At 49.5% G+C, this 23,938-nt stretch overlaps 1 protein-coding gene across 6 annotated transcripts in view; it reads right to left on the minus strand.

Moving 5' to 3' along the window:
* Window positions 1-23,938, minus strand: part of LOC106751606 (MKL/myocardin-like protein 2) — a 275,296-nt gene that overhangs the window by 138,863 nt on the left and 112,495 nt on the right. The window contains exon 1 of one of the 6 annotated variants that reach the window (XM_014632554.1): window positions 8,136-8,161. The exons of the other annotated variants lie outside the window; for them this stretch is intronic. The gene's annotated coding sequence lies outside the window, so the exon portion shown is untranslated. Of the gene's footprint in view, window positions 1-8,135; window positions 8,162-23,938 lie in introns of those variants that run through there. 6 annotated transcript variants of the gene reach the window in all.

Below are 23,938 nucleotides of genomic sequence, written 5' to 3' on the forward strand. Positions count from 1 at the left end.
CGGGGTTAAGAATCGCTTATAAATAACCAATTAGAAACACCTGCGCGTTTGCAGGCCGATCAGAATCGACCTTATATCCCGTCGGAATGCAGATGCGCGGGTGCACGCGCGACTCGCTTTGATCTTTGTTCGCGCGCTCTTTGTATCGGCGCGCCTGACGTGACATTTGAGAGCTGACGGATCGCTCCGAGCCGCGCCAACTGCCGATTGACTCTTTCGCTGCCACCTTATACCTCTGTTAATTCGTGCTTGTACTATTTTTCTCCTTTCGCATTCGTTATTCTAATTTATATCCCTTCCCATCTTGGCGCTTGAAGGGAATCTTCCGCAGATAATGAATAAATCCACTTATCTGCTTACTTATTTATTGAGTTAATGCAGGATTAATCTATTATTATTACTTATTTATTTATCTAGAAACTCGGATTTTCATGCATCTCATTTCTGTTTCGCAGGGGAGAAAGATCGATCCGAAATCCGATTCGCAGAAGGCGCTGCTGCTCGGACCGCACGAAGAAGAGCAACAGGTCGGCCGGCAGACACGAGGCCATCGTTGTTGTGTTCGCGAATCGTTTGTCTACGCCGCGACGTGAAGCACACGCATCTGCGCGCTCGCGTGGGAAGATCATGCTCCCATTCCGCGCGCACGCTCGAGCAGCAGGTTTCTTTCTCTATTTATGCGAAATTACCGCGGCGATGCGTCCGTTATGAAACGCACGGATGGGAGCACGTGGAACGATCGGCCGAGAACTGACCTCCAGTTCCCGGTCGGTCCGGCGCACGACGGGCATTCAAATTCCGAGGGCGACGCAACAACGCGAGCACCGGTTCCCCCCGACACGTCGCGCGCGTGCGACGGAAATTTTCAGCCGATGAGAACAGCTGGGTACACGCTGAGCGAACGAGCGAGGGACGAACGGCGAATGCAAATTTTCGTTGTTGCAATTCGGAAAAATGCGTACGCCACTACGAATCCGTGCGGAACGCACCGGGCGTATGTGAAGTCAGCGCTTCATTCTTCAACACCGCATATAAGCAAGTTCTATTCGCATCCACAATAATTCTACTGACGAATTACGATTACTTACTCACTTAGTTTCGGAAAGATTACAATTCCGTCGAATTAGTTAAAAAAAATGACACTTCGGGAATGTGAAAGTGTCAACTTTCCGAAACATTGCAACTCTCTTCCAAAAGAAAGACGTTTAAAATCCTATCTTATAATTTTATATACAGAAAAAAGTGCTGAATTCAAGTAAATAATTACTCCAATACTCCTTAGAAAATTTCCTCCAAGTAAATTTACGTGGCCCAAGTAAACTTTACTTAATTTAGGTGAAACTTTGCTAAGGTACATTGAAATAATTATTTACTTGAACCTAGCACTATTTTCTGTACAGAAGAGTTCTATAGTCCCTGATTTTGAGCGAGAGCCTTCCAGCCTTTCACACTATTTTTAAATAATTCTTAAACCCGAGCGCTGGCACTGCACAAGTCGTCGCACGAAACGTCGGGCCGATTTGTTCATAAGATAGTTTATCAGAGAAAATTCGCACACGTTTAGACGATAATATACACATTCGCCGCTCGTTCGTTTGCTCAGTGTATACCAACCTTAACCGTTTGAGTCCGGGGAAGCGCTATCGCGCTTCACTTGTCGTATGCCAAAAAGACGGCGCAGCGCGATGGCGCTTCTCTTGTTTTGTATCGAGAATGCGAAGACGCTGCTGTTGGTAGTATACTTTACGCCATTATTAAGAGCAGTTGTAGTAATATCAGTAGCAGTTTTTATTCATTTAACTCAGTTGTGGCTTTTAACAATATAAGAATTAAAATAATATACAGTAGTAATGCAGTAAAGCCTGTGAATTGTGGTACGGTAGAAAAAATGGGCCAATGTAAAAGGATATATAATGTTTTGACTGTAATTTTTTTGAAATCATCACCAGATCTATAAGGGCAAGAGATAATTCTTACAAAAAAATTATTTATGTACCAAAAAGAGTTATATGAAAATATTTGGCTCATTTTTTCTACCGTACCACAATCCACGGCTCTGGTACATTATTGCTTACCACTGTGTGTTATTTATTTATTTATTAGTAGGAAAAATCCTTTCGTTGTTTTATAGGAATTAGAAATTGTTTTCATTTTTTTACCAAGTGTTATACTGATAATTACGAAATAACCATGTCAAGTTCTGATTCATCTGAAAGTGACTATGTTATGAGAAGTGATAATGAAGAGTATAGTAATGACCTTGAAAGTGATGGTAATGGAATTAAACGATCTAATTTAATTTGCGCTATATGCAAAAAAGGAATTCATGGAATTTGTGCAGCAAAACATTTTTGTTATAAGTGAAAATAAAATTTTTTTTTTTTGATCAAAAATACTTGTTACATAACAATTAGTGGTAATTATAACCATTTTCATTGTTTCCCAAAAAAACATACTACGCATTTCATCCCGGACTTTTAGCATATGCATAAAAAAATTCTCCCGTACTCAAACGGTTAAGGAAAATAATAAGATTCGCCGAAAAATGTGGAGCGACAAGCAGACACGAGAAGACGCGCGAAGATGTTCCAACGAGGCGAAGAGTCGAGCGGGCACTGCTCGACCGCTCGTTGAAGTCTCCGGAGCGTTCGAATGTAGGTCGGTAATTTCTAATTTGCTTTCCGCGACTGCACGCCCTTAACGAACGTATCGGGCGCTCTAGCTTTAGAGGTGGCGGCGATTCGCACGCTGAAAACCACTGAACTCCGCCGAGGAGGCCGAAATTCACACGCTCGTTCTCCCGGATCGAGTTTAAGAAAATCATTAACGCTCGTGGACGCCTCTTTGCCTTCCTTTTAATTTGGGCGGCGCCGTTGTCTCGCCTACCCGCCGCCTGCTAATTGAATTAAGCAGCTCGTATTTCTCGCCTTAATCTCTCCCCCGTGGCCCACGGCTGCGGCTTGTAACGCGCCGATACAATTTGTCCGGATCGCATTTTATTTATCGCGGCTGCGACGCTTCCGAGAACGCGCGGAGGCCCGGCATCTCGCTCGATAAGTCACGTAAAAGGAAAAAGCAAAAAAGAGACAACGCGAAAGAAAGAGAGAGAGAGAGAGGGAGAGGAAGAGAAAAAGAGAAGTAAAAACGAAAAGAAAAGGAGGCAGACACGGTGGTGGTGAGGCAGAGCGAGGGTGAGTGAGGCAGTCGCTTTAATTTACACCGTCCATGATTTATCCCGCGGGAACGTCGCTTCCGTCTCCCCGATCCTCTTTGCGTTGCTCCCGCGTGCCACACGGCCCCTTCGCCTCTCTTCTCTTCCTCCTCCTCCTTCTCTTCCCTCTCCTCTTACTCCTCCCCCGTCGACAACGTTCCGTTCCTTTTCTTCCTCGCTCTCTCGCTTCGCGCCTCGGCCGCGCGAGAGTTTTCGGGAGAGTTGCGCTTTTTGATTTACGACCGTTCTCGCTACGGCCGGGCCGCGAGAGGGGCCAGGAGGAGCGGGAGGAGGAAATGAAACGGAGAGGGTAGAAGCGGACCGAGGTTCCCGCTCTGTCGTTTATTTCGAGTCACTTTCGACGGTCGCCTCGTTACCCGACTGAATTTACGACGTATCGAATATATCGCTCCGAGACGCGAGATACGGTACGTATATCCACCTCGCGCGGTTATCGAGACGCGAAGAAGAGGCAGGAGAGAGAAGAGTGCACGAGATGAAAGAGAGAGAGAGAGGTAGTAAGAGGAGACGAGGGCAAGAAAGGGAGTTAACTTTTAATACCGGTCGCCTCACGCCGCGCGAGCTTTGACAGTTTCGGCCCGCAGGATTTCGAGTTTGCACATAATGATACAAAGTCGACAAGCGATCGCGGGAGAAATCAGTCGGCGCGATAGCGAGGCCGACGTATCTCGTGCGGATAATGCGAGCGGAACGGACCGCCGGTGGACCACGACGACGAGCAGGAGCTGCAGCAGCAAGAGGCAAGGAGGAGGAGGAAGAGGAGGCAGGGGAGAGGAGGCCGCCACGAAAGTGCCACGAAGATTGACTTTATCTCGCCTCACAACGAGAACCCGGTCCCGGGGTTTTGATTGCCGATGCGACCGGGAGTAGTCCTCGTTGTGCTGCGCGCCGGCCGGCACCGGCCAGACAACCGGCGGTTCCTTTAAATCCGACAGGAATTACCGCGCGGGACACAATATGTCGGGATCCATTAAAATTCGGACGGTGCAAATTAAACTTTCGCTACGGCCGATGTCTGACAGGGGAGTATCCTGCCGGTCCGCGAGAATTGCCTCGGCACGTCTCTTCTACGTCGCGCGCGCGCGCGCGCGCTCGGTGTGACAGCGGAATGAGGGAACGCGCGGGCGCGCGCGTCCGCATAATTGAAGGCTCGAATAAAATTAATGGGACAGCCGCGAATTCATCATTCTCGCGGATATATTTGCGTTTCGCTCCGGAGAGCGATCGCGACTTCGATAGATCGCCGGCGGGACGTTCGGCCAGAGACTCGCGAATACGGGATAACGACAATGACGCGGTCAGGATCCCTCGGAGGAAAGTCTGCCGAAGCTGCTTGCGACAGCGCGCGCATGTGTTTATCGGCGTCCTCAGCGGATCACTCTTGCATAATAAACGAACGGGTCGCTGTTTCCGCCGGGAGAGCTGAGCGAAGTCACGGGCTCATCATGCAAATTGTATCATTAAGGCGTTACCTTAGCGCGATAGAACAGTGGTTTTCAGTCTTCCGGCAGCTGCCCACCATCGGAATGCTTACCTGCAACATTGCGAAAGTTCAATTCTCGCGTGTGTGGACAATAAATAATGAGTGCGAATTAATTAAACACACGTCATCAATTTAATTAGCGGCTATCGTGCAATGGGTGTCGGCGACGTGGCGTATAATTATCTTTTCAGCTTTCGCAAAAATCTACAGTTGCCGTCGCGACTCATTATCATATTTCATATATATACTACAGTAAAAAAAAATCATGTTAATTTTAACGCACTTAACGTGTTCCAAACGGCCCGTACGAATTTTCGTGTTGATTTAACAAAAGGTGAATATGTTGGTAACGTAAAAGTAACACAAATATTACGTCGAAAATTAACACAAAATTAATACGTTAATCGACACCGAAGCGTAAAATCTGTTTTAACGTGTTTTATCTTCATTTTTATTTTTCTGTTACATTACTTTTACCTATCTGCTTTTGAGACCAATAATATTATTATTATTACTATCATCGATCTTGATTTTCCCGTAAATCTGAAATCGCGATCCAGCTCACGAACGTTCGGTCGTGTTCACGTCGAGCTACGATAAGAGATCACCTTGCCTATTTTCACGCAACATCGTGCGCAGATCCGGTTATTACGGCGCGAGGGGCCGATAGACGCGCCCGATCAATTTGCGCCTCGCCGAGGAGGAATTCGCGAATGAGCGAGCGCGCCGCAAAAGAAATCGCTTCTCGGCCCATTCATTTCTTTGACGAATGATTCTGAATGGACGGCGCGGTTTCGAATTCAATTACGATTTGCAGAATTACCCGTGCAAATGAGAAGAGAGGTCGCCTGCCGTCCTCCTCTCGGGTCCTCCTCGCGCCCGCTCGTGCGCGCACACAATTCGGACCGCGCGCGCGTCACGCTCGCGTTTCGCTCTCGCGTGGTCCCTTAATTAATTTCACGCGAGATTTACGATCTCATCCGTTACGTTAAATTGCGCCGTATCAATATTCATGCGACGGATAAGAAAATAAAACGAGCGACGACATCAATAACGAAAGAGTGGAAATGAGAGAGGAGGGGCGGAGAGGGGGGCAGTAGAGTAAGCAGCAATATTTGTACACGAATTTAAATGCGATCGCGATCGCGTGATCGGACCTAATTAAAGGAAACGCGAGATCGCCGGTCCCGCCGGTTCGCTGATATTCGATATATATATGTATACACACGTATTCGTGTGATTCCGCGCGCGGCGTAAAGCTCACCTCTCTCGGGACGAGTCACGCCGCGGGAATTCGACGGGATTTATCTAACGAGTCGATCGGGAGTCTCATTTCTAACGCGAATTACCTTTAACGGCGTTATTTATATTTCAAGTATTTATCGGAACGAGGCGCTTTAGGAATCGATCAGAATTCCACTTCCTGGCTCGTTACGGAGCCGCGGTCTCATTGCTCTCATACACGAATGCGTGCGTCTTATTTTATAAGGCATATATACGCGAGTAATCGGTATCGATTAGCATCGCGATTTACATGCAGATGTGCTCGGCTCTTTTTCTGCACGCTTTTTTCTTCTCTTACATACAGGGTGTCCCAAATTGCCTGCATGCGGATTGAACAGGGCGATTTTTTGTGTAAAAAGAAGTTATTATTTCCTTTACCAAAATTGCGCTCGAACAATGAAATCTGTGAAACAAGCGATTGAGAAATGAGTCTCTTCGCGGGCTAAGCTTCGGGCGAGCAAATGAGTGGAAAAATTCTCTCCTTAGGGCAATTTCAAGTAGACTTTGCTCGAACAGGCACATTTTAATCTAAGCTTAGTTTCAAGGATGTGTTGCGGTGTAAATTGAAAAATCATTATAAATAATGAACTTTCTCGATATTATCGCGGAAAAGTTGCTTCTTCCAGTATGAAGGAACTCCTTGTACGCTCCGCATGCGGGCATTTTGGGGCACCCTGTATAACGAGAAGAACAGTCACGCTCGGTCGGTGATTGGTCAATGTGTCCGGGGAGCGCATATGTACATTGGAGATCTCGATTATATCGATATCGCGGGAATGAAAACAGCCCGTGACACCTCACGATGTGGGAACAAAGAGACGAGCGTGCTTTCCAAGTGGAGGAATTCCCTCGTGCAGTTTTCGCGATCGAAGGCCGAGAAAGATCGCGAACACGTACCAAGGAGAGTCTTCAGTGTCTGTGCACACATGGTATCGATATCGATTAATATATTATAAACCGCCGTGGAAAAAGAAACGCAACGGAGCAGAGGCGTCCCGATGTTCCACGAAACGTCTCGATTCCGGCGAAATTACAGCGCGCCACAGCATCCCGAGAGAAGAGCCCTGTGTACCGTCGGCCACGTGGCCGCTAATGATTTAACGACCCCGTGGCACGCGATGGGCGTGGATTACGGCAGGAGATTCGAAAATTAAGATGTAACCCGACACGAATACCGCCCGAGCCTTCTATCTTTTGCGGAATCTCCCTTAATGAGAGTCACGGAAATGTCTGGCTCGAGTTCGGCCGCGCAGCTCCGGCGGACGCCGCGAGAACCTTTCGCGATCAATCTGTTCTATCGCGACGATGTTTACGATTTATTGAAAATTCACTTTTTGCTACGCAACATTTTAAGCGAAAGGATCGACGAAATTTCGGCCCTGCCACGTAAAATTGAAGACGTAGATTTAAAAGAAAAGAGCGTTTCGAGTGATCGCATAATAATACACGGTCAAAAATTCCGCTTTGAAAACGGTCCACGGAAATTTTGTGTTGCTTTAACATGAGGAGGATGCGTTAGAAAGTACACGAATTTGTATTAAAAAGTACAGAAATAAAACATATATTGGCAAAGTGAAGGTATTAATTTAACGCAATATTTTCATATATTTTTTACCACATCCCTCATGTTGAAGTAAGGCAAAATTTCAATGAACAGATTTCAGAACAAAATTTCTACCGTATCAAAAGTATATTTCGCCCCAAATCTGTCTCATCCTCTCTTTCCTCGTTTCCTCTCGGAAAACGCGACAGACTCCGTGCAGAAAATTTCCTAGGATCTAATTTGGATCCAGACGATTTCACGCTCACAAGAGGGAGAGAGAAAGAGAGAGAGAGAGAGAGAACATACCAGACCTGCTCGCTCTCGTTGAAACAACGTCGATCAGCCGCGGGCGTAAATCATAAGCGACGTTAACGGCCAATAAAACTGAAAGGGTTCTTTCCGCGGGCCTCTCGATCGTATCTCCGAGACTCGCGCGGCTACCGAGGCTCGCTGCCGTACCCGCGATCGACGGCGGCGGTGAAAAATCTCGGGCGCCTAGATCTACCCGCGGCTTCGTTTCGAAAGGTGCCTTAACAGAAGCCGCCTCGAGCCGGAGAGTCGGATCGCCGCCGGTCGATGGGGGTATATAATACCTTGTGTCACCTTGAAGCGATCGGCCGTAGGTTGGGCGTAGGCAGGCAGCTACGTTTCCCCACCAGCTCGATCGTTCGACTGATCGATCCTCCCTATTGGACGATCCTTTCTCAGCCGCCTTATTCCGCTCCTTTCCGATTTCAGACTTTTCGCGATTTTTGCCGCACGCTCCGGCCGGCCAAAGTCTCCGCTCTCCTTATTCGACGAGGCGTCGCGCGCGCTCGTATCATCCGATCGTACCCGCACCTGCGAATGCGCGATTCGCCGCGCGATTTACCGCGATTCCGCTGGCCGGATGTACACGCGGCGATTCGGGAATCTTAACCGGCGCCGAGCGCGCGGATGCACTTTGTCCCTCTTCTCTTTCTCTCTCCTTTTCCCGCTCTCGCAGACTCGAGCACTCCGGCACTGGCCGATCGACGTCGATCGCGTGGCACCTCCCGAGAGGGATCGCGACTCTCGATTCTTCCGAAGCTTGGGAAGGGCAGAGACTGCCTCTGCGACGACCCACGCGACGGGTTCTGCCTCCGCGCCTACCTCCGCCAGGCTGCCTCCGCAATTCGCGTCTAACGGATGTCCGCGATGTATCGCCCGTCCGAATAATTCTATTATTCTCGCGCGCTCCGTGTCGAACGAACGAGGTACGGGAGCGGATGTGTTCGCCGATGAAGAGGGTCCCGTTTTCGTCCGAACGCGCTGATCGAGCTTTGCTCCCGCGGAAGAAGCTTCGCTCTCGCGTGCCACCTTGTTTAACTTCCGGATTAGACTCTTATTACTCTCGGCACACCCGTTAGACGTTAGCAAAATACTTCCACGGCGCGGGGAGATACCTGTTTATAAGGCGGCAAATTATGGCTACGCCGTCGACCGCGGAACGGACTCGTGCACGCCGACGCGTTCACCTGTATGACGTAGTCCACCGGATCGGATAGGATCGGACGCGCGCGGAGCCACTAGGACTGCCGATTAGCGCTCGTGGGCGACGATCGGCACTCACGGAGGTGGAAAGGCGCCGTGGAAAAAATGACCCGACGGCGGTGTAAAACTAGCCGATGACGTGGTACACTCGAGACTTCTCTCTCTCTTATTATCGGAGGCGTCTCTCTGGTCGAAATGTCGAGGCTGGCGCACGTTTTTCCGCCGGTCCCCGAGAGACGAGGCGTAAATCACCCGTACCACTATTGCTCCTCACCTTGTTGTAACTTATTTTATCCGTAAAGCTGGTCAACACTGTCATATTTATATATTCTTGCTTATATGTGCGAGTATACGAGTCTTGGATTGATTTTTATACGAGTCTTGGAGTAATTTTTCTTCCGTGCGTAATTATCTTTCGGTAACAACTAAAGCGAAGATGATAAGCTCGTCTCTGAGGGAGCCAACCGCTAACCGCGAGGAAACCGGCGCAGCCGCGATTCTTCCTTGCGCGGAGTGCCGAACGAATTCGCGACTCGTGGCGCGCGCGAGCAGTGATTTATTCCGGAACGAGAAGAGATGCCGGCGCGCGATAGAGCGTGGAAGTGGAGCGGCCCGGCAAAAGGAAACGCGCGCGCGTCGTATATCCGCGCGTGTTCAGCGCGCGTATCGCGAGGAGAGGAGCGCCGTGGACCTCGCCGTTCGGCGTCGTCCGGCGTTATCGGCGAAAAGGTCCATAGGAGACTCGCGGACTCGGCCGCGATTTATCTCTCGACCGGTCGCACACACGCCCGGCCGGCGGCGGAGGACACAAGTAAACACGTGTTAAGGTGGTGTATCCGACACCATAAAACTGGAGCACTTGATTTTACTGCCTGTCGCGCGCGCGTACACGCACACGCAGCCTCTCTTTCTCTCTCTCTCCCTCTCGGCGTCTGAGAGATAAAATAAAATAAAATAAAGTAAAATAAACTTTGGCCGCAACGAACGGGCGTGAAGGAAGGTATGAACGAACGAAGAAACGAATGGAGCCTCGCAACAACGCGTACGCGCGGGCAACGCGCCTGCGACTTTTTTATTATCGATATCTCTCGCGGCGACGTCGCGGGCTGCCCTCCCTTAAGGCCGCGCCGCAATAAAATTCGCGATATTTACGACCCGCCCGGCGAGATTTCGAAAACCGACTCTCTCGCCGCGTCCGCGGTAGATTCCGTCCGCGTTTTATTCGCCGACGGGAACCGCGCGCCGAGGTGAGGCGCGGTGTTTTCGAAAATAATTTGTGGCTACTACCGCGAAGCGGCCGAGCTTCGCCGTATTTCTGCGCGCGGGAAGGACCCGTCGAGCCGAAGAATCGCTCGCCGTGCGCAATTCGACTGCGATAAAAATGTTATTTGTTGCGTTATAGGGAGGCCTGCGAATTCCCGGCCTGCTAACCTGCCTCTTCGGCAAGGGAATGACGCGCGACAATGTGTCAACGAAAACACGATGACAAGAAAAAAATCCGACATTTGAAGAGAGTTTAAAGCTCGTCGTGTCGTAAATACTTCGTGAGACAAGCATCGTAATGGATACGTCGTTCCCGAATTAGTGATGTCAATTCTAGGCCGTTAAAGTATGCCTTGAAAAATGAATTTGGTCGGATCTATTTGACAATGGACAACGAACCGCGTTTTAATTGAACGAAACGGAATTTCCAATTTTCATGCAAATTTCGTTCTTGTAATCAGAAATTCGAAATTCGGAGGGTCGATCAGTCGAAATTCGATGTCCTTCAGCCAGAACGCGTTTAGTTGTCCATTGTCATACCGCAGAGAAAGTATTAAAGAATTGATTTTATAGGATGTAAGGTTTATTTCTCTCTGCAAAGTAAATCTTATTTATCTGTGAAATAAATCTTATATCAGGCGAATAAATTTTTAAGCACCTCATTTCAGTGCAAAATAAAATTCCTGGGCACCTTAGATAATAACCGTGATTTTGAGCCGTGACCCGAGTACGTATAGCAATACTCATCATACCCACATCGTAATGACAAAGTGTCTCGTCCACCATAATTAGCAGAATACCCTGTGACAAATAGCTTTGTCACGGGATCTCGCGTTCTTCCTTCGCTCTGCCTTCGCTTCCGCGCTCGTTCGTCATCTCGCAAGTGCGGCTCGAATGTACGAAAGCGACTCACACACACAAAAGCACGCTTGAGCGACTCGGCGGCTTCCAAGAAAGTTTTGTCATCGTGGCGGCGGAGCACGAGCCTTTTCGTTTTTTCCAGCTAATTTCCCAACCTTCTGCCCGTACGCGCTCTTTAGCCGCCAAGTGCCCGCTAACCGTGAGATTCGACGAGATCGCGCGGGTTTCCTTAATCCAATGTAACTGCGCGGCTCTGATGCAACCGTTGGACAGCTGACGGCGAAAAGAATGCACATTCTGGGAGCCCGCAATTATGGGCGCGCGGATCTCGATTCTCTCCCTTTTCTCATTTTTTTTCGTTTTCTTTTTCATTACGCCGGACAATTTTCTCCGGCAGATATTTACAGCGAGAGTATATCACGAAAATACGGTTCTCGGCGAACGAGGAGAAATCACGCCGAGGATTTGAGCGCGCGTCCGTGCGTTTTCATGCGCGTGGAATTATTTATCTCCGCTTGTGTGAAGGCTAAATCAACGGAATCAAGCGTTGCGACACTTTGAATACGCAACAGTGTTTTATACGATCCCGGTTTTAGGATCTCGTGTATTTATCGGACACTGATAGTGATAAGGAAGGAAGGTTTCAGGGCATCGCGCTCACGCATCGCTCACGCATCGCTCACGCGTCGCTTCGCGTCGCCGACTGAGCAGAAATACGCGCGGCAAAGGGTTAAGGTCTAACCCAACGCAACGATTCATTTACTCAGAACACATCTGTTTCATTCTGTATACGTTACCGCGTTCTACGAAATCGCGGTCGTGTCGACACGCGGGATCGAACGAACGGGCAGACGGACGGACGGACGGAGATCGATTCGACGCACGTACAACCCCTACGTTCCAATTTCCAGATAAAAACGCCACGCAATCGAGCCGCTCCGAGTGCAGCACTTTCGTCGCCGGGAATTAATCGCTGATTAAGGCAAGCAAGGTTAATCGTCGGATGATTCAGCCGTGAGTAAGGTGTCCATTGGTACCAACGGCTTCGCCTCTCGCGAGAGCAGATGAAGAAACGAGACGAAGACGCAGTGGGTCAAAAGAAGAAAAAAGAAACACGGTTGCTGAGAGATGGGAAATTAAAACACTCACTGCCGTCATTTCATGTATTTCTAACGAATCGCGGGTTACTCATAATGTTATGTAACAACGATATTACTCATAATCTTAATTAAAGAGAGATATCGACGGTTCTGTAGACAATCAAGTAAGAGAAGAAGAGATTGGCCAATAAGAGTCGTCGTTGGATAGTAGTCGCGTGCGATAATCTTAATATTCCTACAGCATAGTTTTAATGTTTCGAAAAAAAAAAAAAGAAAATAGTTTTTCCACAATTTTTTCGCAGGATTTTCCAATTTCCTTGCCTTCTTTACGGGGAAAAAAGTAAATGCGGCAAATTTTAACCGAACACACGTGAACTTTTGTCAAATTCGCGGAGAAATTGGGAAAAAACGTTTCTTTTTTGTTCCCCGAAACTTTGAAGCTATACATTTTTCGTAAATCCAATCGAGAGGACAAAATTGTTCAACAGTGTCACGCACGTACTGAACTCAGTTTCCAGACCTTCAATATACGTGTTCTCTTTCACGTCGAACCGATCCTCATTGATCCGCAGTTAATATTCACATCAATTAACAGCCCCATAAAAATCCGCGGACCTTAGAAAACTTATTATACGTGTTGGGAAACAAGCTTAGATTTATATATAAGAATTTACAGATTATCACGCACCCGACGTCGCAGCGACATTGGCCGATATCTCTCTCTCTCTCTCTTTCTCTCATAATTTCAATATTATCCACAAACCGCGCGCGTAATGATGCCGTGAGTCGAGATTTCGGACGATGTCGATCTGTTTATCACGATGATTAAATAAATTTGTAGTGATGAAATCGCGCGAGATTATAAGAGCGAGATCAATTTCTGCCGTTCACGCGGCACCGGACACTGAGAAGTCGCCGCTGTCAGCCGCGCGCGGGACGTCGGGAGGAGGATCGGCCGTCGTGTATCGACTTTCGAAGTGCGCGAGCAATGTTACCACGGCACGGCAGTTTCGAAAATATTCGGACGGCGCGGCGAGTCACCGGCGATTGCGAAAGCCCCCGCCGGACGGAGAGAACATTTGCTCTAATTAAGCGCGCTCAATTGCGCGAGCGCGATTTACGGGCGGCGTGAGTGTTGAAAATTCGCGAATTTCGCTTTAACGAAACGCGCTTAATTTGGGCCGCCGTTTCGCCACAGTAATAAAGCGAAGTGGACCGATAAAGGAGAGGCAGGGAGGTGTCCGTTTGACTGTCCATCGTGGACCGTGCTCTGTAATAAAGGCGGCTTCCTCCTTTGCCCTGCCCCATTGTCTTTACCCTCCTCCTCCTCCTTCTCCGCTCTTTTCTGCCTCCGCGACTCGTTATCCGGTCAAGCCGAGCGGAGCCGCGCCGCGCCGTCTCTACGTTTCTCTCTTTTCTGTGCCGGCGCGCGGTTTCTGCCGCGTCTCCCTCGCCTGGGCCCTCGGCGTAAGAAAAGTTACCGACACTGTTAAGGGTCATTTTGCCGCGCGGAGTCGCCTTCGTAAAACGGCTCGGATCGCCTCTCTGGCCGTAAAAATGGCATTTAGGGCCGTAATACGGCCGACTGACTCACGCGGCCATTTAACTTCATGCGCCGGCCACGTCGTAGTCGCCGTCCTCGTCGTCCTCGTTGATGTCTCGAAGTCTCCGCGCGAGCCCGTCGAAACGCACCGTCGCGCGATGCGCCTTTTCCCACGTAACCCCGCGAGTTCGGCTTTATTTCGAAAGTTCCTCGAGGATCGCACGTGGTTCGCGACGCGGAAACCTCCACCGTGACCGGATCGAGAGTCACGCGTCGCGAATTCCACGCTCGCTTCTACTTCACCCGCCGTACCACGTGGATTTTTGGCAAATATATATAACGATTTAATTAAGAAGCACCGCGCACATGTTCTCGCGCGCCGTCGTTCGCGTTCCATTCCGGTGGAAAATAAAGACACTATGCCGGGCTATACCCGCGATTTATCCGCGCCGCCAATTAGCGTGGAATGTAATTCACGGGGCAATTATTTTTGATACCCGTTACACGCCGACGTGTGGACAGCCGCGCGCGCGCGGCGCGTTCGACCCCGCATCTCAGTCTCTCACGAAGGATCGGGTATTTTTCCCGAAACGGACGACGCATCGTGAAAATATAGACAAGCTCTGTCACACACTCTCTCTTTTTCTACTTTCGTTTCGAGGTTTTTCTCGAACTTCCGCGTTGTTTCTTGCGTTCTCTTTGCTTTTTTCTCTCTCTCTCTCTTCTTCCACCTTCGAGGAAAAAGAAAGAAAATACTCATTTTTTAACATACTATCCACGACTGGATTAGACAGGCTTAATAGTAACTACTATTTACTCGCTATTACTATAAATTCTATTTTATTTTTGTAGAATGCCTTAACTGTAGGATTCTTACTCCGGAGAAAATAAAATCTACATGGAGAAGACGTTGCAGTAGAAATTATTACAAAAGTTTGTAATGCCGGATTATATCGAAATTATTGTGTGAATAATAATACTACCGAAATTACCATGTTTGTTGTTATTTTTAATGACATATACATATGATATATATCACTAAAGATTACAACACACATCATAATTTCAGTCATAATTCCGATATGGTCCAGCATTAGAAAATTGTGTGGTAATTTCTATTACAATATTTTCACCGTATACTTAATTCCCTTCTGTCCCTATACTTGAGAGAAATATTTCTCCGAGAGAATCATAATAAATCTAACTACCCACTTATTCTTCTCTTTTCTCTGTCTCTCGCGATTTCCGGTTGGGAACGCGTCTACGCGCCGCGAACGAACGCGTCGCTACCGCCGCCGAGAGCGCATCCTTCTCCCTCCCCGCGACCCTGCCGAGCGGAGAATCCGGCTCGATGCATTCGGCGGCGGTGCCGGGACTCGTTGCAGTTCTGGTTTCTGGTACTGGATTCTGGACCGCCGCCGTCGGACGGGGCCCCGATTAAAATGGAAACAAATGAAGTTGGACGTAATGAGGTCCTGCGGTGAGGGAGAACCCGTTCTTTAATTTATTCCCCCTCCCCTCCCGCCTCTGTTACGGGCTCGCCCTCCTTATCTTTCTCTTTCTTCTCGCGGCGCAACCTCTCCTCCCCGTCCTCTCTTTCTTTCTCTCGCCCTCTCTCCCTTTCCCTCCGCCGTCCGTTCGTCGGAGGGCCCTCTGGCTCCTTCGAGCGTTCGCTCGAGGGAGATCCAGTTTTCCCGAGCGCGAATGTACCTCTCCGTCGCGTGGATGCCTCTCTCGTCTACGAATCCTCTCTTCGAGGCGCATTTTTTCGCGATGGAAACGCGCCGGGGCACCGGCGAGGATTTCACGAGCGATTGCACGAGAAAAACGAAAAAAATCCGTTGCCTAGGAACCGGATGAAAATTCGATTGGAAGAATAGGAAGATTCTTGTAGGTTTCTGCTGCGTCAATTGAGAGCAATTGTCTTAACCGAGTTTCAATGCTGAACTGAATGTTCACACGAATTTGCTCAGTCGCGGTAACGGAGATATCGTTTATTATAACCGAGTTTTCATTTCTTGTCACCGACTTTTCATCCGGCCACTATTCAGTTGCAGCACTTGAGTCCTTTCCCGTGTGGATATCCGCGGATTTTGGCAAATGGAACCATGCAGAACAAAAAAGAATTAATTGTTATTTAATCTCTCGTGTGATATTTTCGACTTGGTAAGATATAAATTTGGGACTCGGTTCGCAGATCAGCGCGTCGCGAAACTCGTACTCGTGAAATTTACACGCGCCCACGCCGCTCGGAGACGGCGGCGACTGCTGCTGCTACCGATCGCTTCCTATATGTGCGAGCACCGAATCCGATCCTTCCGATCCCTCGACAATGGGTTCAGACCGCGGTCGGGCCGGTTGACATTATAAATCGCAATCAGTGCGTACACGCTACCGCGAGAAAAAGAATGAGCGGAGGGCCGAGGGCGCGCGCGAAGATAAGCGGGAACGAGGTGGAGAAAAGAAGATTCATTACGTAAACTCGCGGAGAAAGAAAGAGACTCGCCGCGTAAAAAACGAATTTACAGACGCTTCTCAAAGACGGAGCACGCGCGATGAAAAGTGTAATTGCTGAGGTTCGGGGGCGGTTATAAATTTTCAACAATCGCCCTTGCGTGCTCTCGCGATAATTCTTTCTGTTTTTCTCCTGCCGCACCGTCGGGGAAATATCTCAAATATCAAACGCGTGTATTTGCAGAGCGGAACGAAGAATAATATTCGCGTAGCGACGATTATCTCGCTCCGCGCGAAAGAGAGGAGAAAAACGTCGGCGACGCTTGATGATAGAAGCGGGCCGGTGGCTCCTCCGATGTAAGACGGAAAGAGAGAAAGAGAGAGAAAAGCGTTATTTATTTGACGCTTTAGAACATTTCCCCTCAAGCGCTGAAATATATACAGTAATACTATGTAGTTCAGCATTACAAAATTTTGTTACAATTTTTATTACAATATTTTCTTTGCATGTATATTTTATTTATATATATTTAATTTATTATATTTAATTTAATTTATATTTATCTCAATCTACATTTCTACGATTAACTACCTATTTATATCCACACCTATATAATAAATTGCAGCAAGTTGTATGGATTCAACGATTTATATTAAAATTAAGATTTCTCCGTCCTGAAGAAGAGCCGAGTAAGAAGCAAGAGAGAGAGAGAGAGAAAAAACACAGTTAAAAATATACATGTTTTAGGCGGCCGCGTTCTCAGAGGATTGCCCATCGGAATTCCACCGTGCGATGATATTACGCGTGCAGCAATCTCGCACGTGCCCGGCCGCGTTAGAGGAACGTGGCGGTGCGCGGCGTTACGCGCACCCGCGATGCTTCATACGCGAATCCTCTCTTTCTCTCGCTCGCGTACGCACACTCATAAATAGGTATATCGGCACATATCGACGTATCCCCGCGAACGAAAATACACGGCGCTCGAGATGCGAACCAATCTGATCTCCTAAGTAAATAAAACAAATCGTTACTACCTATCGGCGGAGTGGGTCGTAGCCGTGCGCGCGCTCTCGTCTGCAATTTACTCCGCTTATGTAATGTACACACAATTCAGTTACATACGCGCATCAAGGACGACACGCGCCGTTTCTATCTCGATGTCGAAAGTAATATTTGCGATCTGCCACAAACGACGACGACGACGAGTGAAGCTGAGTCGACATTTCGCAAGAAAATTGCTACTTTTTTCCTACACGCGCGCGAATCGCTGGATATGATGATGGATGTCGGCAATCGAAATCGCTAACAGCGCGTTCGTTTCGTGCTATGGAACGAATAACTCGCATCTATCTATCACACACTGCGACGCGCGCCGAGCTAGCGAGCGAGCGAGCCGCGGGCGGAAGAAGGTATTTTTTAGCGCAGCTTTCGAGAAAAAAATGAATCTCGGTAAATCTCCCGTGCCCGCGTGCTGCGACGTGAAACCACGAGAGAGGAGCGCTCATGCTCGCGCGCGGGAACGGCGGGAGACGGTGATCAATTACGAAGGGGGAACGCGAGCGAACGAACGGCGGTCTCGCGAGGCGAAATTCAATTGCGTTAGAAAAACAGGCTGATCCGCTCGTCACGAGCGCGACATGGCTGTCTGGCGCAACCAGTAGCGTGTGTGCTCGCTGCTACCAAGTTCGGCTTTATATATGGACGTAAGAATATCTGGACGGAGTGCAAGGTGCTCCAACGGACGCGCGGGGTGAAGCTTCAGTATGAGCGAAAATGTCCTTTATCACTTTGCAAAAACCACGCGAAATTTTAAGTCATTCATTATCGGAAATGGCCGTGCATAGAGGCGTCATTAATTAATAAATGAAAAATTTGCCTAGTTGCAAAACGGCGTATATGTAACTGAAATCTACTTGCATGATCACGGCGTGATTTTAATCGAGATATCGCTGTAGTCTGAGAGGTTAAGTATGAAACCTCAACGCCGTAAACATATGCTCCGTCCAGATATTCCTCCGTACACGGGTTTGTACATTTCCTCGCGAGCGTTCGCGGAGTTCGAGAAACACAACACCACCGGCGGATCGAGTGTTCTTCGAACTGTGATATGAATTTCCATCCGCCTGGCCGGACACGCGGTTGGACGCAAGGAGAGGCGTGACAATGTAGACGAAGCGGCGAGAGAATAGTTTCAGCCGAGCTCTGCCGCGTAAGTAGAAACGCCCTCGTCGGCGCGGCCGATCGGCCGGCCGGCCAGTAGATACAGACCGTCGCTGGTCGTCCGCGCGCGCAAAAGTTAAGCCGCTGTTTCCGATCGGTCGAGTAACAGGCGTCGGATAACTGACGATCCGACGGCCAGCATTGCGTAAGCCTGGTGATTACATTCATTTAGACGACGTACCACGACGAGAAGTCGCGAAATCGAATATCGACGGAAACGAGGAGCGCCGAAACGCAACCGGAAGCTCGCCGAGGTGTGCTACGTTACCTTAAATAACAGGATGTTCGTTCGCTCGTGAGATCTCAAATTTCAACCACCACGATGATACATTCTACAAATCCGCGATACATTATGCACACCCGTCAACGTTTTCGTTTAAACGCGATTGAAATTGAGTAGAAAATTTACGGATTGTATGCCGCATTCAAAGTGACGTTTGGAAGAAATCGACACCGACCGGCGTCGTGGAGATTACGCAGCGAGTCTGGCGTGTCGGCTGAGCGACATCGCCTCCTCGCGAACGTGTCTCTTTAACGTTGCATCAGCGTTGCGCGCAAATTGCGACAAACAAGCTCCGATCATCGCGGGAGATGATCGCGCGATTGTCGCGTTTGGGCGTACGACGATCATCGCGAGCTGTTTCTCGGTGTCGTTAATGTAACTGTTACGATCTTAGAGCCCAACGTCGTTCACTTTCTTACGCAACGGCGAGCACGCGTACCTGTGTATATATGTGTGTGTGTGTGTGTGTGCGTCTACCTGCACGCATGTGCGTGACGACGCGTCGAGGATCCAGCCGCGACGAAGATGGCACGTATCGCGCCGATAGTAACGATCGAGTGAATTTTCCGCCTTAAATAGGCAGGACAACACGTCCCGCTATGGCGAAAAACGAAAGGCGTAACCTTCGGGCGGCGATCGATCTTCTTTTTCCCGCGCGCTTTGCGCGAGGGAAAAGAGACAGGACAGATGGGCAGAAAAAAGAAAAGAGAGAAAAAGAGAAACGATTGCGGTGCATCTTTAATAAACTTGTCTTCAAAGTCGCGCGAGCGTCGGGCATCGTCGAGGAAAGTAACGATATAAATCATACTCTACCAAGCTTCGAAAGATCAAAGTAAAAGATTTACGAAGAAGTTTAAAAGCGAAGATACGATCGATCGAAGGTGAAATTTGTCCTCCTCTCAGCGAGACTCGTGCATTACTCTCTCTCTCTCTCTCTCTTTCTCGCAACGCCGCCAGTCCGCTCTCTTTGTGCTCTCGGACGTCGTTCGTTTTCTTCCACGAGCGTTACCGCGGATCCTGTCGCCGGATCAAGTTGTCACAACAATGATCGCCGCGACGCCGACCACCTTTCCGATTTATTCTTAGATCTAAAAGACTTTCTCCGCGCTCATGCGCACGTGTATCCGCCCCGTGGAGAGCGGGCGCGCGTCGAGCGGGCGGGCGTTTCGTGGAGTCATGCTAATGAAGGATGATTATGCCAAAACACGCGCTATCGGCGTCTTCGATCTGGCCACGTGAAATCGGTGATCGACTGCTGGTCATGACGAGTCATTGACGTTTACATCTACCGTTACAACGCCATTACACGCCGCGCAGAATGTTGCAACGTAACTGCCCGCCGTACGCGGGGCAGGGTCTCTTTTTCGCGGAAAGTTCACTTGAACGGGGGGGGGGAGGAAGAGAGCTGCTGGCGCAGCTAATCATGGTTTGGCTGAAGATGTTTTGATGCTCTAATTAGAATCTTGAAGGTTCGAGAACTCTATCTGTAGAACTAAAATTTCTACTCGGGGACATATGTTAGGTGTGGCATTCATACATCTAGCAGCAGTGACCGAAGTTGCGGCAGCAAAATCTTTTCTTTCTCGAATGCGCGCGATACAGATACAAAAGTGCGGAGCAGCCGGAAAATTCCGAGGTATTCGGTGTTTCGTTACCCGTCTCGTTAGCCACGATTAATTACGAGCCACTGTACTAACGACCACCATTTCCAACGCCACCTTCACTCCTCCTCACCTCGCGTTTAATCGCGTCTCTCCTAGTATTTTCTCCCCCTACCGAGAGAACTTGGAGCGAGCGAGCGAGAGGAAAAAGAGAGAGCGAGAGAGAGAGAGAGAGAGAGAGAGAGATACAGCAAAGAGTCCGGTGTGCATCGAGCTACCGCCGCGTTGGCCTCGATTTGTCAACTCATTAGACAAATCCCAAGTAGGAACGAAAGAAGTGTCGCGGCTCGGATCGCCGCCGTCTGTCCCGCGCGCAAAGACACACTTTCATTATCGTCATAAATAAATGCCTTCGCGCGGCCGCGTGCGTTGGGCGCATTTCGAAAAAAAAAACCTCCCGTCCGAGATATTCATAAATCATCGGCCGCGCGCCGCAGAGAGACAAAGACGCAGAGATACAGGCGCGTATTATAACAGTAACCGAGAGCCGGCGTTTGACACGTGTCGCGCGTTAAGCGCGTAAACTCCAAAGGATGAATAAGGTTTATTCCGCATCGAATAAAGGCGTACGACGGGAGCGATAGTCTCGGATTTTAATTCTCGCGGATCGTAAACGTCCCGCCGCGCGCGCACGACGCGTTGTCCGTCGTTGGTGATAAATTATTCGACGTACCGCGCGCTCGATCCTGCCGATCGACGTCGACGAAGTCCACCGGCGAGAGAGCGCGTACCACCGACGCTTGGAATATACGACGGTATTTACGAAATATACTAAGAAATTTATATCGTGTACCGCGTACGTGAGGGGCGCATAACCGTAATAAACACGTGAGCTTCGAGCGCGTCGGTTCCGGTTTGCAGCGCGAAGCCGTGTGTATATATATATATATATATATATACATATGTATGTATGTATGTATGTATGTATATATGTTACTTAGCGAATTTGACAGCTCGCGCATACCGCGCCCCGGCCTGCTTTTCCACGGTACGATCGATCGTGACGCGCACGGTCCACCTTCAAACGATATCTTAATTGCACCGACGAAATTAATTCGCCGTTGCTCCACCGGTCCGCCGTCAGATACTGCCGTCAGATTAATCCCCCCTCCCAACCCCCGCCTCACCTCGACGTCTTTCCTTCCCTGCTCCCTCCACCCTGCCCCGTCGGGATTTCGTAATTATTTTTTCAAGCTCGGGAATTGGTTAGGTCCCCTTAATCTGCTTATTACGACGAGACGAAGCGTCGTGAGGCACGCTGCACGTCCGTTAATCCAGTTTTCTCCCCCTCCCCCTCTCTCTCTCTCTTTCTCTCTCTCTTCCTCGGTCGCCTTCATTATTTCGTTTAATGAAGGTTCCAACATGAAAAACGAACGCGCCGAGCGAGCGATCGAGCGAGCGGACGAACGCGCGAGAACGAGCGAGCGGTTTGCACTCGAAACGACAATCCGGCATTTACGAGTCCGGATTACCCGAGCCGGTCTGACCCTATCGTCCAATTAACTGTCAATTAACGTACAAAGGTACAAACTGCCTCCTCATCTGGTCGAGAGTGTCGCGTTTGACAACGAGAGAGAGAAGGAAAAGGGGGAGAGGAGGGGGAGAGGAGGGAAAGAGAGAGAGAAAGAGAGACGGAGAGAGGAACGAATACGCGGTCGGGAAAAAACGGAAGGTGGGAAGCGGAAGAAGGACGATAGAGAGAGAGAGCGAAAGAGAGAAAGACAGAGGAGGAGAATGAGAGGAAACGAGAGAGCCGAGGACAGGTGGTTTGCATACGCGTGCTCAGCGCGGACGTGCGTGCACACGCGGGCTGAATTTTAATTTTCACTCAGCGACCACGCCACGGTTGCGACGTCGAGAGTCTTCGCGAGAGAGAAAGAAAGAAAGAGCTCTTCCGTTTTCGCACGACGTGCGAACAGAAGCGAAGTGTATCGTGAAAATTCAATTCACCGGCACGAGGCCGGGGGGGGGGAGGGGAGGGGTAAACGTGGAAACACGACGACGCGTGCAGCGCCTTGGCGAACGGTTACGCATCGGCTCTCAGCGCGGCGCGCTATCAATGAACGCGCCCACGCATTCCTCTCGGGAGATCGACAAGCTGTTCCCTCTCGAGGTGGCCCGCGTCGAGCCCCGCTCGCTCGCTCGTCCGCAAGGTCGTTTAATTCTCGTGCGCCTTCAGAAAATAGATTTCGCGAAGGCAAATGAGAGAGCGCATACCGGGCGGCCGGCTCGCGCGCTCTTTCCCTCCTTCTTTCAGCGTGTACGCGGGCGAAAGTGAACGGCGCGTGGCGATTGAGATTCATAATGCGCCTCGGTACTTTGTTACGCGAGGGGAGCAGCCGAGAACGTGAGACGGAGCGAGAATTCTCGGACGACGAGAGAGACGACTCTCTTCCCTCTCGGAAAAGCGTAACTGCCGGGGAAACGTGACCGGAAAAATGATATCGCTACGTTTACCCAAGTTTTCTATTGTAAGGGGTATCAACGTGCTGACTACTCTCGGGCTGACTTGTATTGATTGTACAAAAGTATAACTGATAGTTGAAATATTAAACGTGAGGTGTAAAATGTAAATTGTGTGTAGTTTGAGATACATATATCCGTTAACTCGATTTCGTTGGGTCTTCATTGGCTGTACAAATGATTCAGTAGATATAATTAATTATACTTTATACGTAGCTTAATAAGCCACGTATATTAAAGCATCGGTGACCACCGCTATTGAAGGAATACACAGTACACGGGATTAAATTATTTAGTTGCGGTCTGTCGAATAATCTTTCCTCCCGCTGAAATTTCAATGATCACGCCCAACATCCAGCGACGATCCTTGTTGGCCTGTCGTCCTCACTGGAAAAATCCCCCATCCGCGGCTCCATTTTACGAGCCGCGTCTCGAGAGACGCGTGTGTATCGTCATCTCTGTCTTCTCATCTAACTGTGTGCTCGTAGCATACCTGACGCGCTCAACAACACCTCGGCGAAGTCGGGAATCTTCTTCGCGCGCGAGGTTGCGTTTACTCGTCGGCTGTTCAGTCGCGCACTGACATCCGCCGTCGGATTATCAATGAGCACACCCACGCGCTCGCTCGCTCGCTCGCTTCACTCGCATTCCCCTTTCATTCGTCTTCGCGAGACGAGTGTTTTTCTAGACGTCGGTGCCCGCCCGATCGGTTTGCAATTACGCGCGAATCGCCTCGCAAGCGCAAACTCGTAAACTGAGGAAAGAGCGGCGGCGCGCCGGGAAAGCTTCCCTCCGTCCACCTACGCGCGGAAATCGACCCCGAGGTCGATAACTCGACATCGACGAAGGAAAGCGAAGGGGCGTGTGTGTACCAACTGCGAAGTGACGATCTCATTCCGATGCGCACCTCGCGCCGACGAAAATCGCGATTCGCGCCGCGGAAATATTCGCCGCCTAATTTCGTTGTCGACTTGAGAATCCTTCATTAAAATAATCCGTTGAGTCTACACAACACCGATCATCCTGACGTCGGAG

The sequence above is a fragment of the Dinoponera quadriceps genome, unplaced genomic scaffold (assembly GCF_001313825.1).
Source record: "Dinoponera quadriceps isolate SergipeBrazil2010 unplaced genomic scaffold, ASM131382v1 scaffold386, whole genome shotgun sequence".
In the NCBI taxonomy this organism is placed as follows: domain Eukaryota; kingdom Metazoa; phylum Arthropoda; class Insecta; order Hymenoptera; family Formicidae; genus Dinoponera; species Dinoponera quadriceps.